Below are 17007 nucleotides of genomic sequence, written 5' to 3'. Positions count from 1 at the left end.
TTTTTTATTAAGGGAGGAGATCATGAGCAAAGCGAAACCTGTGGCTAAGCGCACATATCGCGATATAACTTTCTTTGCTCAGCCTGATTTTTGCCACACCACTGTGGAAAGGAGGTAGAGGTTGAGACAGCTTATTACACCTTTTCAAACTATAGGGTACAAAGCTTATCTGATGTTCCCATCTCGTTTGAAAGTAGGATCTGGTGGCCAGTTTAAGGTATTTTACTCTGAAATACAAGCCCAGGAATACCTTAATGAAATAAAATTGTCTAAGTGTCAGGAAGGGCAGGCAGGCAGCAAGACGAAGTAAGATTAGACTAATTAAGTGTATAGTAGGACAAACTCAAGAACTTAAGAAGAGATTAATATCTTTTATGGATATAAATACTAAACTGTAAGCTAAATTTAAAGCTAGCAATATAAAGCTTGGTTAGTTATGGGAATTTGAGGTAGGGAGAGACAATGAAGAGAGTGGGGGGGGAGCGGTGAACTGCGAGCGCACGGACACGCATAGGTCAGGATTGACCTATTTGCCAGTAAGGGGGGGTGGGTTCACAGGGTGGGGTCTCTGGGGGAGGGTTGGGGGGCTGGGGGAGCACGGGTACAGGGCAAGACACATTGGGAGAATGTACAGACACAATATCTAGGGAAAAAGGAGCGGCAGAGATGGATGGTTTGAAGACATGTATGGGGAAAAAAAAAGGGATGCAGACAAATACTAAACTTGAGAAATACTCTAAAGAAAATAGGAGGATCTATTGGTTGAGACAAGCAACAGAAATAACTTAATGAGTATTCGATTTGTTACATGGAATGTATGTGGATTAAATGATTATCGGAAGAGACAGGCAAACGCACAAGTATTAAAGAGGATGAACGTAGATTTTGTTTTTTTACAAGAAACGCATATAATGGGATCACAAGGGCATCTTCTGGGACAGTTGGGCTATTATGTACTAGCATATTCTAAACAAGGGGCAAAAAATAGAGGCGTGGCTATTCTAACCAGGAAAAAAGATATAATTACAAGGAGAAAGCTAGAGGATCAATGGGGTAGGTGGGCAATGATTGAATGTTTACTTAGTGGAAAATGGATTACGTTGGGGTCGATTTATGGTTCAACCGACGATGACCCAGAGATATTTGAATACTTGGATTTGGAATTAGCTACATGGGCACCGTGTGTTATCCTAGCCGGGGATTTCAATATTAACGGGGTAGATGGAGTGGGGCCTGGGGCTTATAAGGGTAGGAAAAAAAGAGTATGTCAGGCCTTATCCAGCCTTGCTCAAAACAATGACTTAACAGATGTATGGGCGAGTTTAAGACCAGATGATGCGGGATATACATACTACTCAGCTCCGCACAGGATACATGTAAGGCTGGATTACTACTTCGTAACCAACTCACTGATCCCTAGCTTAGAGATCGAAAGATCTCCTAGACTATTTTCGGATCACAGCCCCTTGATTTTAAGTTTTGTTATGAAAGCTGCGACCCGGAAGGAGAGGGTATGGACATTTGAAAGAGTTTTACTAACTGATGAACAGTATATTCAGCATATGAAACAATGGATAAACACATTTTTTGAGATTAATAGGGGGACAGCGGCAACAGGGATGGTGTGGGATGCCTTTAAGTCTGGTGCCCGGGGAGAGACTCTTAGCTACAGCACGTATAAAAGAAAGCAAGAGCGCCAGAGAAATTCAGAGGTGACTAAACTGCTTCTGGATGCCGAGAAGGAGCTAGAGCAATGTATTTTGCTGGGGGAAGTACCCAAACAAGCTCTTATTAAGGTTGCCAGGGCAAAATTGCGAGCAGAAGAAATTGTGGCAGACAGGGCCGCTAAGATTTATTTGGCAAATAAAGAGAGATGTCATGAGTTTAGCGAGAGGGTGGGACGTACACTTGCCATACGTACTAGGCAGAAGTTGGCTACAGGGGAAGTTAGGGAAATTAGAGACGATATGGGTAGGTTACATACAGATACTGATGAGATTCGTGAAGTATTTAGGCAGTTCTATGCGAATCTATATGATGAGCAATCTGGTAAAGAGGATCAGGCAATTGATAAATATTTATGGGAGATACCAGCACCAACATTGATTGAAGGTGATGCTGAGACCTTAGAGATACCCATAGATAAACTAGAAGTTATAACAGCTATTCAGAACTTACCCTCAGGCAAAGCAGCAGGCCCGGACCAAATCCCGATTGAATTTTATAAGGTATTCTGGAATGAGATAATTAGGGATTTTCTGACCACAGTGCAGTTGGCGCAAACAGGAACTTCTATACCGGCGTCATGGGGAGGAGCGGATATTGTGATAATCCTAAAGAAAGGGAAACCACCTATCGAACCAGGCTCGTATAGGCCGATAACCTTAATGAACGCGGACACTAAGATATATTCAAAGGTACTAGCTACGAGATTTGCTAGTATAATACATACCCTTGTCAGTGATAACCAACATGGTTTAATACCCGGTGGGGGACTACTCATCATACGCGGAAAGTTGTTACATTATTTGATATTGGAGAAGCTACAGGAGAACCGGTCGCGGCTATGCTCTTAGATGCAGAGAAAGCCTTCGACCGTGTCTCCTGGAACTATTTGTGGCATACTTTAAAGAAAGCAGGGCTTAGGGAAGGATTTGTCAGGGCACTGCAGGCTTTGTATATAAATCCCGTAGCATCGATCAGAGTAAATGCTGGCACTACTACTCCGGTAAAGATAAAACGGGGAACACGACAGGGGTGTCCCTGTTCACCGTTGCTCTTTGCGATGTATATGGACCCGCTAATACGCAGGCTTGAGATAAATGAAAGAATAGCCCCAGTAATTACATGCTTGGGACAATGCAAGATACTAGCATATGCCGATGACGTTGCGGTTATAACACCAAACCCAACAGAGGCATTAGAACAGATTGAGATTGAGGCTAAAAAGTTTGGACGCCTATCGGGCTATGCGTTGAATAGTTCTAAAACACAAATAATTAAGAATCAGTTTGCGCATTGCCTGGATCATAGAGTGGTGGACTCTGGTGTTTACCTGGGTGTAACTATCACCTCTGCCCTAGAGACTCTTGTGGAAAAGAATATCGCTCCAATAATTTTGAAGGTGAGAAAAGATCTGGACAGGCTACATAATCTACATCTTTCTATTATGGGCCGTACAAACATCATTAAAATGTTGATCCTCCCGAAATTTTTATACATATTTAGGGCAATTCCCTTAATGTTTGAGGACAAGTGGTTTAAAGTTTTAGAGAATCTGGTAAATAGATTTATCTGGGCTAAGAGTAAGACGAGGAGGGCACTGAGATTTATGGCGCTTCCACGATGTAGGGGGGGATGGGCGTTACCCGATCTAAAACTTTACTACTGGGCAGCTGCCCTGCAATATATGTCAGGTCTTATTGGGGGGGCAGAATCTGAGGGACAAGGACCCCTCAGTACAACTGCTATATACAGCCTAGCACTAGGAGCTGTATCAGAAAATGTGTTTTTGAAGCAGATGGACTCGACCTATTTTAAAAGAACCAGATTTAAGACAGTCAAGGCAGCATTCTGTATTTGGAAAGCGTTTACAAAAAAATTCGGCCTTGGGAGATATAATCGATATACAAGAATGGGACAGAATCCCTCCTTTCCTCAAGATATTTTCTCTGATCTTGGGTTTAAAGATTGGGGAAGGAAGGGCATAAATAAGATTGGTGATATTTTGGACGGGCAGGGGATAATGCAGTTCCTCGAGTTACAACGAAAATTTGGATTGAACCTAAGAGACTTCTTTAAATATTTACAGGTTAGAAGCTATATGGTAACAAAGAAGGGAGGGCCGGTAGGATTTAAGAAAAACTCAATTATGGAGATTATTCAGGGAGGAACTGACTGTACAATTAAAAGAATTTATTCGGAATTGATAGAATCTAAGCAGGATGACCTAGAAAAATGGGCGGAAAACTGGGCAAATAAGCTGGATGTAGGGAAAGAAATTTTTCTTGATTTATTAGAAATGGGACAGAATATATTATGTTCCGCAGCCCTCCAGGCACAACATTACAAAACCCTATACAGACTATATTATACCCCTGCTAGAATAGCGCAATGGGGAGGGACAATAGGTATTAATTGCCCGAAATGCGGAAGCTTAGAGGCTGATATTGTCCATATCTTTGCTACGTGCCCGCATATGCAAAAAATACAAAGAGACATTGAGATTTTTTTTTCTAGGTCACTAGGATTTGAGTGTAGCTTAACACCAGTGATTATACTGTTAGGAGTCAGCGACAGAAGCAGGCACCCTGAATATGATTGTTTTATATTTATTGCTATGGCAACTCTGAGACTGTGTATCGCTACGGAATGGCTTACACCCCTGCCCCCGACTTTTCATCAATGGTTAGCTAGATTAACACAGATTTATAATTTGGAGATGGCAATTTATGCAAGGAAGGGGAAAAAGGGAAGGAGATTAGGTAGACAAATTTGGGAGCCCATAACTAAGTGGAAAGAATGTTGTGCAAATTAGTATATCTTGATAGAATATAATTAATAGATATTGTGTTATGTATATAATATATGATTATGTATGTATTGTTTAAAGATTTAAGGAAATAATAATGAACAATGTATAAAAAAAAAAAAGAAATTTGTGCAGACTGCAAAAAATGATCACTTAATGGAGTTGAACAGGTGGTAAAATTAAAAACGTGGGTGGCACAATTATTTGATGATAAAAGAAAATCAATAATGGTATTGGAATTTCTCCCATTGAAAGTGCACCTAAATGGGGCATATGGAGATGAAATTCCATTCGAGAACGATAGGTGGTATTTGTAAATAAGTTCATTTAATTTATCTCCATATCGATTGCGGTTAAAATGTGTCTGGCCCGAATGTATGATGTTACAACGCGTGGTGTTACCACGCGGTAGGTAACAACGCGGTCGCTACAAGGATCACGTTGTTACCACGCGTGGCATCGCATCGCAGGTCGTTTCAAGTACTTGCGCTGGGTGGCGCGCTGGACTTAGCAATAGTATAAATTACTGTTCCTACTCCAGTTGGCGCAGCAGCAGGGAAGGTGTTGGATTTAAAATCCAGCACATTCCCTGGTGTTGCATGCCACCTAGCGCGGGTCATTGGAATGACTTGCGATGTGACAACCGCGTTGTTATCAACCTGCGTGGTGTTGCCAGCGTTGTAAACGCTGTCTCCCATCTGGCCCACCTCATCTAGATTGTTCATACCACATACTCTGTCTGAGGGTGAACTACATAATTGGATGTTAAAGTCGCCATCCCAACAAAATAAAGAGCTTCTTTCTGAAAAAAAAAAAAAAAAAAGAAGGGAAACCCAAAACGGACTGCGCCTCCTACCGGCCCATTTCCTTGCTGAACGCAGAACCCAAAATCCTAGCTAAAGTACTCACCAATAGACTGATTAAGGTAATAGGGGACTTGGTAAATCATGATCAATCAGGGTTTATGCCAAGGAGAAACACTGCCCTAAATCTGCGCAGAGTGCATGGAGTACTGGGAATGGCACCGACCATACGTGAAGATGTAGTCATAGTTTCTCTGGATGCCACTATGGCATTCAACACACTTGAATGGCTGTATCTCTTTTAACCCTGGGCGTAGTTCGCAAAGTAGCACTTCGCGAAGCTACGCAAAGTGCACCTTGCACTACGGGAGCCACGCGTAGCACTTCGCGAACTGCGTAGTACCTTGTTCGCACTGTGCCAGATGTCGTTTTCAATGATTGCGCAGTGCGGACAAGCAACCGGCACTGTGCAATCATTGAAAATGGCATCTTGCACAGTGCGAGCTGTAGTTTTCTGCTGCTCGAGTAGATTTTTACTCGAACGGAAGCTTTCTCAACGCGAACTGGTAGTTTCTCATCGCGAGCGGTCGCGAGCATACGCAACCACTCGCAATGAGAAACCTGACCTCCTCGCGTTGGGAATCTCGCCGGGAGGTTTATTTTCCATGCTCGCGATCGCCAACTTGATGTTGCTGATCGCGAACAAGGAAAAAGTCTCGCCGGGATGTCATTTTGCTTGCTCGCGGTCGCCAACTTGACGTTGAGAACCGCGAGCAAGCAAAAAATGACCGCAACACTACGCTACGCGTGTTCGCACTGTGCTACGTGCAATTCGCGTAGTGCGGAGTAGCGCAAACTTCGCAAACTACGCGAGCATAGCGTAGTGCTTTGCCCAGGCTTAATCTCTTTGCCGTACTCGCAAAACTAGGGTTTGCCCCGATTTTCTGCAGATGGTGAGATTACTGTACAGTGCGCCCAGGGCGCAAGTGGTTGTAAACAATAAAAAATCTGAGACCTTCACACTTAGTAAAGGAACCCGACAGGGGTGTCCCCTCTCTCCTTTATTGTTTGCTCTGGCCCTCGAACCCCTTGCGGCATGGATCCGGAAGGATGTAATTATCCGAGGGATGTGATGGTCCGAAAACTGGGAAGTCCGTATCTCCCTATACGCGGATGATATCCTTCTCTATCTCACCTCCCCCAAGAGATCCCTGATAGCCGTGCTTGATATCCTAGATGTTTTCGGCAGATATGCCGGATTTCGAGTCAACTGGCAAAAATCCCTCCTATATGTCCTCTGTGGAGGCCCTCCCCTACTGCCCCGAGACTGCCCCATACCGATAGCTTCAGAAGTCTTCAAATACCTGGGCATATTAATTTCTCTTGACCCCCTCGGTTCGATACACCCGTAACCTTGTCCCTCCCTTGCAGAGACTCAAATGTGACATCACAACCTGGAAGTTGCTCCCACTCTCTTTACTAGGCAAGGCGGCCCTTTTTAAAATGATGTCCCTGCCCCGTTTCCTCTATGCCCTACAAAACTCGGCTGATCCTGTCCCAAACTCTTACTTCAAGGAAATTGAGGGGCTCCAACGGGACCTACTATGGAGTGGGAGACCGCGCATTGCTTTACCAAAACTCACGCTCAGCTGGTATGACGGTGGAATCGGGCTACCCGACATTAAAAAATACTACTGGGCAGCACACCTTACAGCAATAAACCACGGCACCTACGGCCATCCCGACGACCCAGGGTTCTGTATGGATCGCTGGATCCTTCCACACGGGGCCTACACTCGAGCACTTTATTCCAAACTAGACAGATATCCACTTACTGGACCTACCAACCATACGGTCAAGATCTGGCATGCTGCAAACAAATCACTGGGCTGGAACAGTAGGTCGACCCTTGCCACACCCTTGTGGGATTCACAAAAGCTGGGAGATCTGGGCAACTCCAAGGGTTTCGATAAATGGGACCTAATTGGCATCTCCCATATTAGTGACCTATGGGGCACAGGGGGCGTGAAGCCTTTCGACGCTCTCCAAAGTCAACACTCACTGGCAGACTCGGAGCTTTTCTGATATCTGCAAGTCCGCCATGCACTACAGACAGTTTTGCCTAGTGACTCCTCTCCACCAGATAGCTCCCCACTCGAAGACAGATTGCTAGATGGCCACCTGCCCGAAAGGGCAATCTCCCTAACTTACCGAAAACGTATCAACAATATGGGCGATCCCCTAATATCCCTGAGGGAGAAATGGACTGGAGACGGCATCGAATTGGACGATGAAAGTTGGCAGACGGCGATCTCCTCCCTCAAAACGGTTGTAATTCCGGTGCGGCTCCGGCTTGTGCAGTTAAAGATCCTGTATAGAATCTATGTAACTGGTCTCCAGCTGGTACACATGGGTGGGCAGACGGACGGATCATGTAGATGAGGATGTACTCAACTAGGCACATTCATACACACTATATGGCACTATGAAACAATCCAGGAATATTGGTGTAAGATACATACAGTCATGAGCGAAACGCTGGAGGTCGAGATTAAGCCAGAAGCACCCAGATGCCTTTTTAACATCTGGGAACCGACCGACCTAAACACATACACCACACAATGGGTCACACTTGGATGTATGATTGCAAAAAGGAACATTATGTAGCTTTGGGGGGCCCCACACGCACCGACAATTGCAGATTGGAAAAAAGACCTTGATTGGTGCATGCTGAGAGAAAAGACTGTATATACGGCCCGAGGCTGCCCCCGAAAATGGTCCAAGATATGGGCCCCTTGGAATTCATATCGCAGAAATATTTGTACCCCTCCTCGTGACGTGACCTGGACAGTGACGACTCCCCCTCCCTGTGATTTCCAGTGTGCTTTTCTATTGTACCTGTATGTATACTTGCTTTCGCTGTACCCTCTGTATTGACCTTTGTGGAACGGTACCATGTTATCAAGTCCGTTTAATAAAAAGATTTATAAACAAAAAAAGAATTGACATAATTAGCCAATATTTAGTTATTGCTATATGAGAGTGTTATGGAATTGTAATAATTCACTATTTTTTCTAAGTGAACAGAAGTTAGGATTGTCAGTAAAGTCACGTTAGAAGAAATTTTGAATACGTTATTTTACAGAAAAAGTGTTCAGGAAGTTATGGTGTCAGACAACGGTACCCAATTTGTAAGATAAGTTACTGAATATTTCTTTCCAAATGTGGTATCCAACATAAAAGAATCACTGTTCCCATTCAGAGGCCAATGGACGGGTTGAGAGATCCAACAGGGTAACAAAATAATTCTTCAGTTAGCGATAAAGGGAGTGGGGGTCTCAATTGGGAAAAATCCTCACAAGCGACATAACTTACTTGTATAACCACATTGAATTCAGTCTCATTAATGTCTTCTTTTGCACTATTAAGAAGGAGGAAAGTGAATTACAAGTTAGTGGCATGGTAGTTAAAGAATAAATGTGGTAACAATATTGTAATTGACTACCAAAATATTTAGAAAGCTGTGAATGTGCACAAACGCAAGATGAAAAAATGATGGACCAGAGAAAAGGAACAGCTAGTAAATATTCTCTGAGTGTGTGTGATTGGGTAAGGTTGAAGTGTTGCACTGTGTTAGAAATGGGATGTCTGGTTGGCTAGGGCATGCGCTTAAGCCAGGCTAAAACCACCACTCTAGTCAGGGCAAGGGAGTTACACGCTGAAGATAACCCCTGCTCACCCCCTTGGTAGCTTGGCACGAGCAGTCAGGCTTCTCCCAGAGGCAATGTGCAAATCGTTTGCGCAACACACACACACAGCAGCAACACACTAGGCACACTGCGAAAGGGACTCCACACAAGGTTATATAAATATAGCCTTTGTATTATCCAAAACATGTTAGAATCATAATCACACAATATCCAACTGGCAATAGGCAATATTTACAGGGGACTATATACAGGACCAGGCCAAATAGGGCCATGGTCAGAACCATCAGGATACAGGTAGTAAACATAAAACACAACCAGTAACTACTGGTACAATAATGACCTCAGCATTATCACATTAGGCATAAAACACATTAGGCCCAAACCTCATTAGCATAACATATTACACAATAGGCCTCACCAGCATGAACACATTTTGTAATAAATCACATTATATTAGACATAATCAGCAACATAAACACCGTATGTCATAGGCATCACATAAATCACATTACGCAATAAAAATGCAGTGCACCACAGTACACTGACCAGGTGCATACATCACCTTAGAAACTGCCCCCCGGCCAACTGGCCTTTCACTGGGGCTCCAATACCCCATGTCCAGAAATGGAAAGAAGTACAGGACAGTGTTCACAAGGAACTCATTTAGATTAAACAATATACAATCTGCAACTAAAGTTGTTGCTCTGATTTAACGATAGTAAGTTTTTTTGATTCATTAATGACCTTATAATAAGTCACAGTATTAATCATATGCATTTGTATACCTTAAAAAGCCCACAAAAATCTTTCATTAAGGGTATACCTAACTTCAGCCGAAGTAGGTAATTTTATTTTGCAATTGGGGTCTGTTTCACAGAACCACTATTTAAACATGAATATGGAAATATTTGCAATTTTCTTTTATATATTTTCACATTTAAAGTGATATTGTGACCCCAAGTGAAATGACCATAACCTATTTTAGTGAATATTGTGTGACATGTTGAGAAAACTGAGACGGTTATTGGTGAGTTTCAAAAAAGGACGAGCTTAATACAATATACACTAATTTAATCCAAGCTATCTCTTTTGCATGTTGTTGACGGCGTTTCGACCCTCTCTAGATACAGGGTCTCTTCAGGACTGTGTTTCTGGGGACTAAGCAGGGGAAAGGGGTATAACCATGATGAATTTGGGCTTAAAAAGGGGGCGTGTCGTGGCTTACCAGTATAGCACATACACGTGTCCATGTAGGATCTGTTATGATAGTTGATGGAGGATGCAGGGAAGATATCCGGACCTGTAATCAGGGAATATACTATTATAATATCTAATCATGGATAAGATGCACGCCAAGATAATATAGGGGGAGGCAGACTCACGGTGTTCAGTTCTGCCGGGGTTCATAGGGGTGCTTCAGATTGAAGGTTCATGCCAGTAAATCAAGCTTGTGGAAATGACCCAACTGCAATAATATTAAACAGAGGTTGGCATGTCTACTAGAAATAACGTGAACATATTCACTGCAGTGCCGGTAAGCTCTAGGAGCAGCACTTACTTGGTGCCTGTATTCCTTCTCCCAATATATATATAATATATAATACCATGTCCAGAAATGTCAGGGTGTGAAATGAGGCCTCTCGAATGGCCCCCTGGCTGCCTTGGCAGCAAAAACACAGTGCGCAGATGTGCTGGGGCGTGTGGCGCAACTCACCCCTTCCTTAAGAAGACAAATGGCCCCCAAACATTGCAGCTGCCTGCGCTCTCGCAGGGCAGCTGGGATTGGCACAAAGAATAACTGGCACCCCTGGGACTCAACAATAAAATGGCCCCCAATGTTGCATCTGCCTGCGCTCTTTCTGGGCAGTGGGGGGGTCAACACAAAGGACACTGGCACCAATGCGCCGTGAGAGCCCCACTCTGGGACTCTGCAACTCAAACTGGCCCCCCAAAGGAAAATGGCACTGTGCCACCATGCCGCTTGGGAGCTCCCCTCTGGGACTTGTACAATAACTTGCCCCCAAAGGGAAAAAAATGCCACTGGCACTAAACCTGCTACTGGAGATCCTTCTCCACCGGGACCTCTCATTGCAGCTGCCCTCTCACTCTCACGGTCCAGCTGTGGTGACCCTTGGCCCGGTAGGGCCTCCTGAGCCCCCACTGGGGCTTTCAAGGCAAAAAGATTTCCCCCACGGTGCAGCTGCCCGCCAACGGGTGGGCAGCTGAAAAGAAAGTGACACCGGCACCGCGGTGCCTCAGGGAGCACCAGCTTGGCTTCCTCATTCTGCCCCCACTCACCGGGGCACCATGCAGACTCCTCTGGTCTTCCTGCTGGAGAGCGGGTCCTCCTCTGGATGGCTCCAGAAGCCCGGGAGGCTTCTCCTGATTCCCATGGGCACTGGGAGCCCTCGAGGCTCCGGTCGGGCCCCTCCTCTAAGGGTTTGTCTTGTCTCTTCTCCTGTTCGGCAGCATGCGGGACTCTCTCCGGACATGGGAGTAGAGCCCTGCCGGCGATCAAGCTCCACTTGCCTGACTTCCTCTGCGGCCGCACTGCAATTTCGCGGCCTTGGAAGCTTCCTCCTCCCGGCCTGCTGCGTTTGGTAGGCCGGGAATGAGCCCTGCTCACAACCAGGCAATCTTTGCCCGCCTTCCTGGTTGGCTGCAAGTCTCCCCTTTCTCCTCACAAGTGGGGGTGGGCTCCCACCAAAAGGACACACAAACAGCGGGGTGGACTCCTGCTTTCAGGTTCGCAATTACAGCGGGGTTGGCTCCCGCTTGTAAATAAAACTCAAAAGCGGTGTGGGCTCCTACTTTCAGGAGCGCAAATACAGCGGGGTGGGCTCCCGCTTCTTCTGCAGGCTCAGCAGCGCTCAGCCTGTCTCCACTCTGGAGACACAACACCGCGACCTGGCAGCGCTCCTCCAGAAGGGACTCAGATCAGCCCTGCACAAGCCCTCTCCTTGGGCATGGATTGCAAATTCAATTCCCCAGAGTCCTCAGGGGCAGAAGGCTGGGCCCAGGCAGGCCAGCTCACAGGGCCCTCCAACAGGGAGGCAGTCCCTAGTGGTGGTTCTTCCTGGGGCCCAGCAGCAGCAAGTCCCCCAAGTCACCAGGAAACACACTCTCATGGGGTCAGAGCCCCAGTACTTATACACATTATTTTCTTTGTTCTGCCCTTGGCACAGGGCTAGGGGTAACCAGTCCTAACTGGTTCTGGGGAGTGTGGAGCACTTTGTTTACAGGGCTCCTCTTCCCATTTGTTAGGTTGAGTCTCTGTCATCAGACACACTACAAGGGGGCGGAGCCAGCATTCACATAGGCAGGTACAGACCTATTCAGGGTCAGGGGACTACTCCACCCACTACTCCAAATGCAGATGCCCTATTCAGCCTAGCGCTGACTCACCCTGCCCCTCCTGGAGCCACAGACACCTCACCAGCCCCTGCCACTCCAAAGCCAGACATGCAGTCCACATCAGGCAGGCAGACACATAGCACACAGAAATGCCAACTTCTAAAAGTGGCATTTCTAAAATAGTTATAATAAATCTGCGCACACGATTGCATAGCATTTATTATTACTATTCCAAACATACCAAACTTGACCACGCTGCTCCTCTCATTTCAGGAATTACCACTGAAACACTTATCAGGGAATCCCCAATGCATTCCTATGGGAGGGCAGCCTCACAGCAGTGAGAAACCAAAATGGCAGTTTGTCACTACCAGGACAAGTCCCACACTTAGGGTACATACCCTACCTTTTACCTACAATACACCATGCCCATAGGGCTAGCTAGGGCCTACCTTAGAGGTGACTGACATGTAGTAAAAGGGGGGTCACAGACATGGCACACACTTTAGGTGCCACATGTCAGTGGCAGTAACACTGCACACAAGCTCTGCAATGGCAGAGGCTTGGGATAGGTTTGAAAGGCTACTTTGGTGGGTGGCGCAATCAGCGCTGCAAGCCGACCAGTGGCATTCATTTACCAGCCCCGGGTATATGAGATACCACTTTACAAGGGACTGACAGGTAAATTAAATATGCCAAACAGGTGTAGACCAATCCTTACCATATTTAACAGAGAGAGCACACTCACTTTACACTGGACAGAAGTGCTAAGGTGCCCAGAGTCCTAAAGCCACCAACACCATGTCAGAAAAAACGCTAGGAGGAAAGCAAAAAGTTCAGGGATGCCCCTGCAAAAAGGGCCAAGTCCAACATACTGATTCCTGCAAAGGCACCTGAAGATGGTTGAATCCTTTAACATTTATGAAATATCTTAGTAATGCTATAAGGGTGCAAGATGATACTGTATGGAATTTCACTCTGCAATGATTATGTACATCAACGGTATGACACCATATAGAGACAGTGATGTTGTTAAACAAGATAATAGAGAGGATTGTAACAATGTGTTAATGGACATTTTTGTAACTGATGTTTCTTACAGAGAGATTGGGTTGGGAGTGTCTGACATTAATCACATTTCTAGGAATAGCTGTGAGCCAAACTGTGCTCCAAAATATTGTATTTAAGACTTGAGGAAGATTTGTCAACTTCACAAAATGCCTTCAAGATTCAAGGACTATGTTTAATATGTGGGTTATTGTTAGACCTGGTATCTTTTGGCATGTTTCCCCTGTCTTTTTGTTGGTTTAGTGCCTCTACGAACTTTCTCACTGCTGTTCATTGTTAAAGTGCAAGTGCTTCTACTGTAAATTGTGTTTATGGATTAGTGTTTCCATGTTTGGCTTATTTACTACTAAGCTCCTAGTAGAGTGCACTGTATATGCCCAGGGTCTGTTAACAAATGCTGCTAGTGGGCCTGCAGCACTAATTGTGCCACCCACACAAGCAGTCTTTCAAAGATTTCTCAGACCTGCCACTGCAGCGTCTGCGTGCAGTTTTTACTGCCATGTCGACCTGACAAGTGCCCCCACTTGCCAGGCCCTAACCTTCCCTTTTCTTATATGTAAGGCACTCCTCAAGTAGGCCCAATGCACCCCCATGGGCTGGGTGCAGTGTATGTGAAATGTAGAAAATGTGTGACATGTCCTTATAGTGAAATACTACCAATTTTGCTTTTCACTATTGTCAGGCAATCTGTCCCATAGGCTAACATGGGTGTTGCTTTGCAACATCTTACAAGCCTAACTTTCTAATGGGACAAGATGGAGAAATAGAATTTAGCATGCCTGAACTCAGGATTTAAAAATATATCTTTTAGTAAAGAATATTTTTATATGTTTGAAAATACCACTTTTAGAAAGAGGAAATTTACTTGCCTAACAATTCTGTGTGCCTCGGCTGGTTTGCATATTGACTGTTTGGTTTTTGAGTGACAGGGGTTGGGGATGTGCATTCACTGTAGACAGTCACAAGAGGGGTTGAGATTTGTCCCACCATTCCTGGATGACTAATAGTAGAGCTGAGTAGGCCTGGTCTGCATTTAGAGTGGTGGGAGGAGTTTTCACTAGCACCTGAATAGGCAGTGTCTTCTCTGCACAATGCTGTCTCCACCTTCTGTAGTGAAGTTGGGCCAGAGAGGGCAGAACTGGCTTGGACTGGGCTCAGAGACCCTTGCCACAAATTGGGGCCCTGACCCCAGTGCTTAAGAACTCTTTTGGATCAAGGAACCTGCAAAGAAGAAGAGCTGGAGAAGCTGTGAGGAGGAATTACCACTTTGATGTGTGCTTTGCTTTGTTGACCTGTGGTGGCTGCTTCTGTCTTGGGCAGAGAAAGGACTATACTGAACTGTTTGCAACTTCTTTATTTGATTTTCTCCAAGGGACTGAGGTAGAGTTTGCCCCCTGTTCAAGAAGTCTCAGGAACAGCAAAGACTTCACCTTCATCTGCTACCAGCACTGGGAACTGTGTGTTGTGTGCTGCAATGGAAGAAAAAGCAACCCGACACAGTCAATGACGCTGCTGCTGGCTCCATGTTCTGAAGGCACTGAAGAGGGCACCGCCACACAACACACAGCAAACCTGGTTTACCAACGATGACGCTTGACACTGCCACAGAGCCGCTCCTTGCACCGTGACCTGTGGACACCACAGTTCACTTTGCCTTGCATTACGCCACTGCCCTGGTATCCCTGACAATGCCACTCCACACTGACATGCATGCCCCTGCTTGCACTCTGGTTGGAGTGCACTGATTGTAAGTTACACGACGCACCACCCCATCCCACACCACAGCCTTGGCTTACCAATGCCGGCACCACTGAATTGGTTAATCAGCCGACGACAGCGCTTCAGCAGCGACAATGCCGCTGCTTGCACCATGACCTGCCAGCACCGCGATGAGCACCGCACCACTTCGCATCGCAGCCCTGGTCTCACCAATGCTTCTGGATGCCGTCACTGAGCCGTTGTTTGCACCGCAACCTGAGGGCACGGCATGGCGCACTGCTGCGCTTCGCAGCGCAGCCCCGTCGCCAGCTGATGCCATCGGTCCTGACCTCAATCGCACAGAGTTCGACCTGCAGCGCGTGTGACGTCAAGGGCCAAACGACTATGGCACCAACCTCTGGAACCAACGCTGGCTCTTCGGAGCTCATTGAAAGATCCTCCACGCCTTACATTTCTAAAGGTACTGTTTTGCGGTTCTTCCCGACACCGTAGCTTTCCCATGACGCCGTGTTAGCTGGAACTGTTTGGACGGAGCTACAGACTTTAAGGAACTATATTTTAAGTTCATTTTTGCTTATTGATGTTTCTAAGAACTGTTTGGTGGATTTTTATCATTTTTGGTCTTGTTTTGCACAGATAAACTATTGGATATTTTTCTAAAACTGGTGTGGTGTATTTTTGTTGTGTTTTCACTGTATTACTGTTGGTGATCGACAAATACTTTACACGCTGCCTCTCAGATAAGCCTGACTGCTCGTGCCAAGCTACCCAGGGGTGAGAAGGGGTTGTTTTAGAAGTGTATTCCCCTTATCCTGGCTAGAATTAAGGGTATCTACTTCTACAGGGTAACAACCTGCCAACTAGAGACCGCCATTTCTAAAAGTTATATTAACATGAATGACTTTATAGTGTGGATAGTTGTTTAGGTGTTATGCATTATTTTATTGATTTAGAGAAAGGAAGGTGTATGACATTTCCCTTCACATTATTTTCATGCACTGCTTGGTGCACGGTGACAATGCTTCTACAACAGAATTCTTTGAGAAAAGATGACGCAGTTGGAGGGAAAGTGGAAATCTGTGGAGCAGGGTAGGGTGGCTCCTATTCTTGTGCCCGTTTCTCAATAAAATTTGAAAGGGTTTCATGTTTGCACCCACTGATTGTTGCATTTTCTGTACATCAATCCATTCATCTTGCAACAATAATCAGTTCTGAGATGCATCTGAAATCAATCGGACGTTTCTCCATTAGAGTTCCTCAAATGACAAATACACAGCGAAACTGGATCCTGTTGAAACCACTGGACTCTCCACTAGAGGTATATGTTTTTTAAAAGAATGCAAAATATATATTTTTTAAGCTCTATCATGAGGACTGGTGGACTACTGAATTCAGATTTGTGGATTCAGTACATTCGATTAGATTTTGCTGTTATATCTGACCTCAGATACCATACACAGCCCAACTTACACCCGAATAGGCTTTGTCCTGCCTCCACACATACAGTTCATACCAGCTGTAGCTAGTCCGGAGCCAGGAAAGGGAATGAAGGATGCCTGGGGACTTCAAAACGAAACCTCTAGAACCTTTTCCCCCACTTCACAGGCACAGCTGGGCATAAATACTAGTCTTCAGGCACCAACTATTCAGTACACTTTTAGACCTGTGGATAATCTATAGGAAGAAGGTCTTCTGTGCTGCTACAAGGACTGCCACTCTGCTACTGCAAGGACTGCCACTCTGCTGGACTACTACTTTAAAGGAACTGCTATCCTGCTGTGCTGACCTGCTGCCTGCTGCACTCTTGCCTGTAGAAGAACTG

The sequence above is a fragment of the Triturus cristatus genome, chromosome 6 (assembly GCF_964204655.1).
Source record: "Triturus cristatus chromosome 6, aTriCri1.1, whole genome shotgun sequence".
NCBI lineage: Eukaryota > Metazoa > Chordata > Amphibia > Caudata > Salamandridae > Triturus > Triturus cristatus.
The sequence above is the reverse complement of the archived record's forward strand: the minus strand, read 5'-3'. Positions refer to the sequence as shown.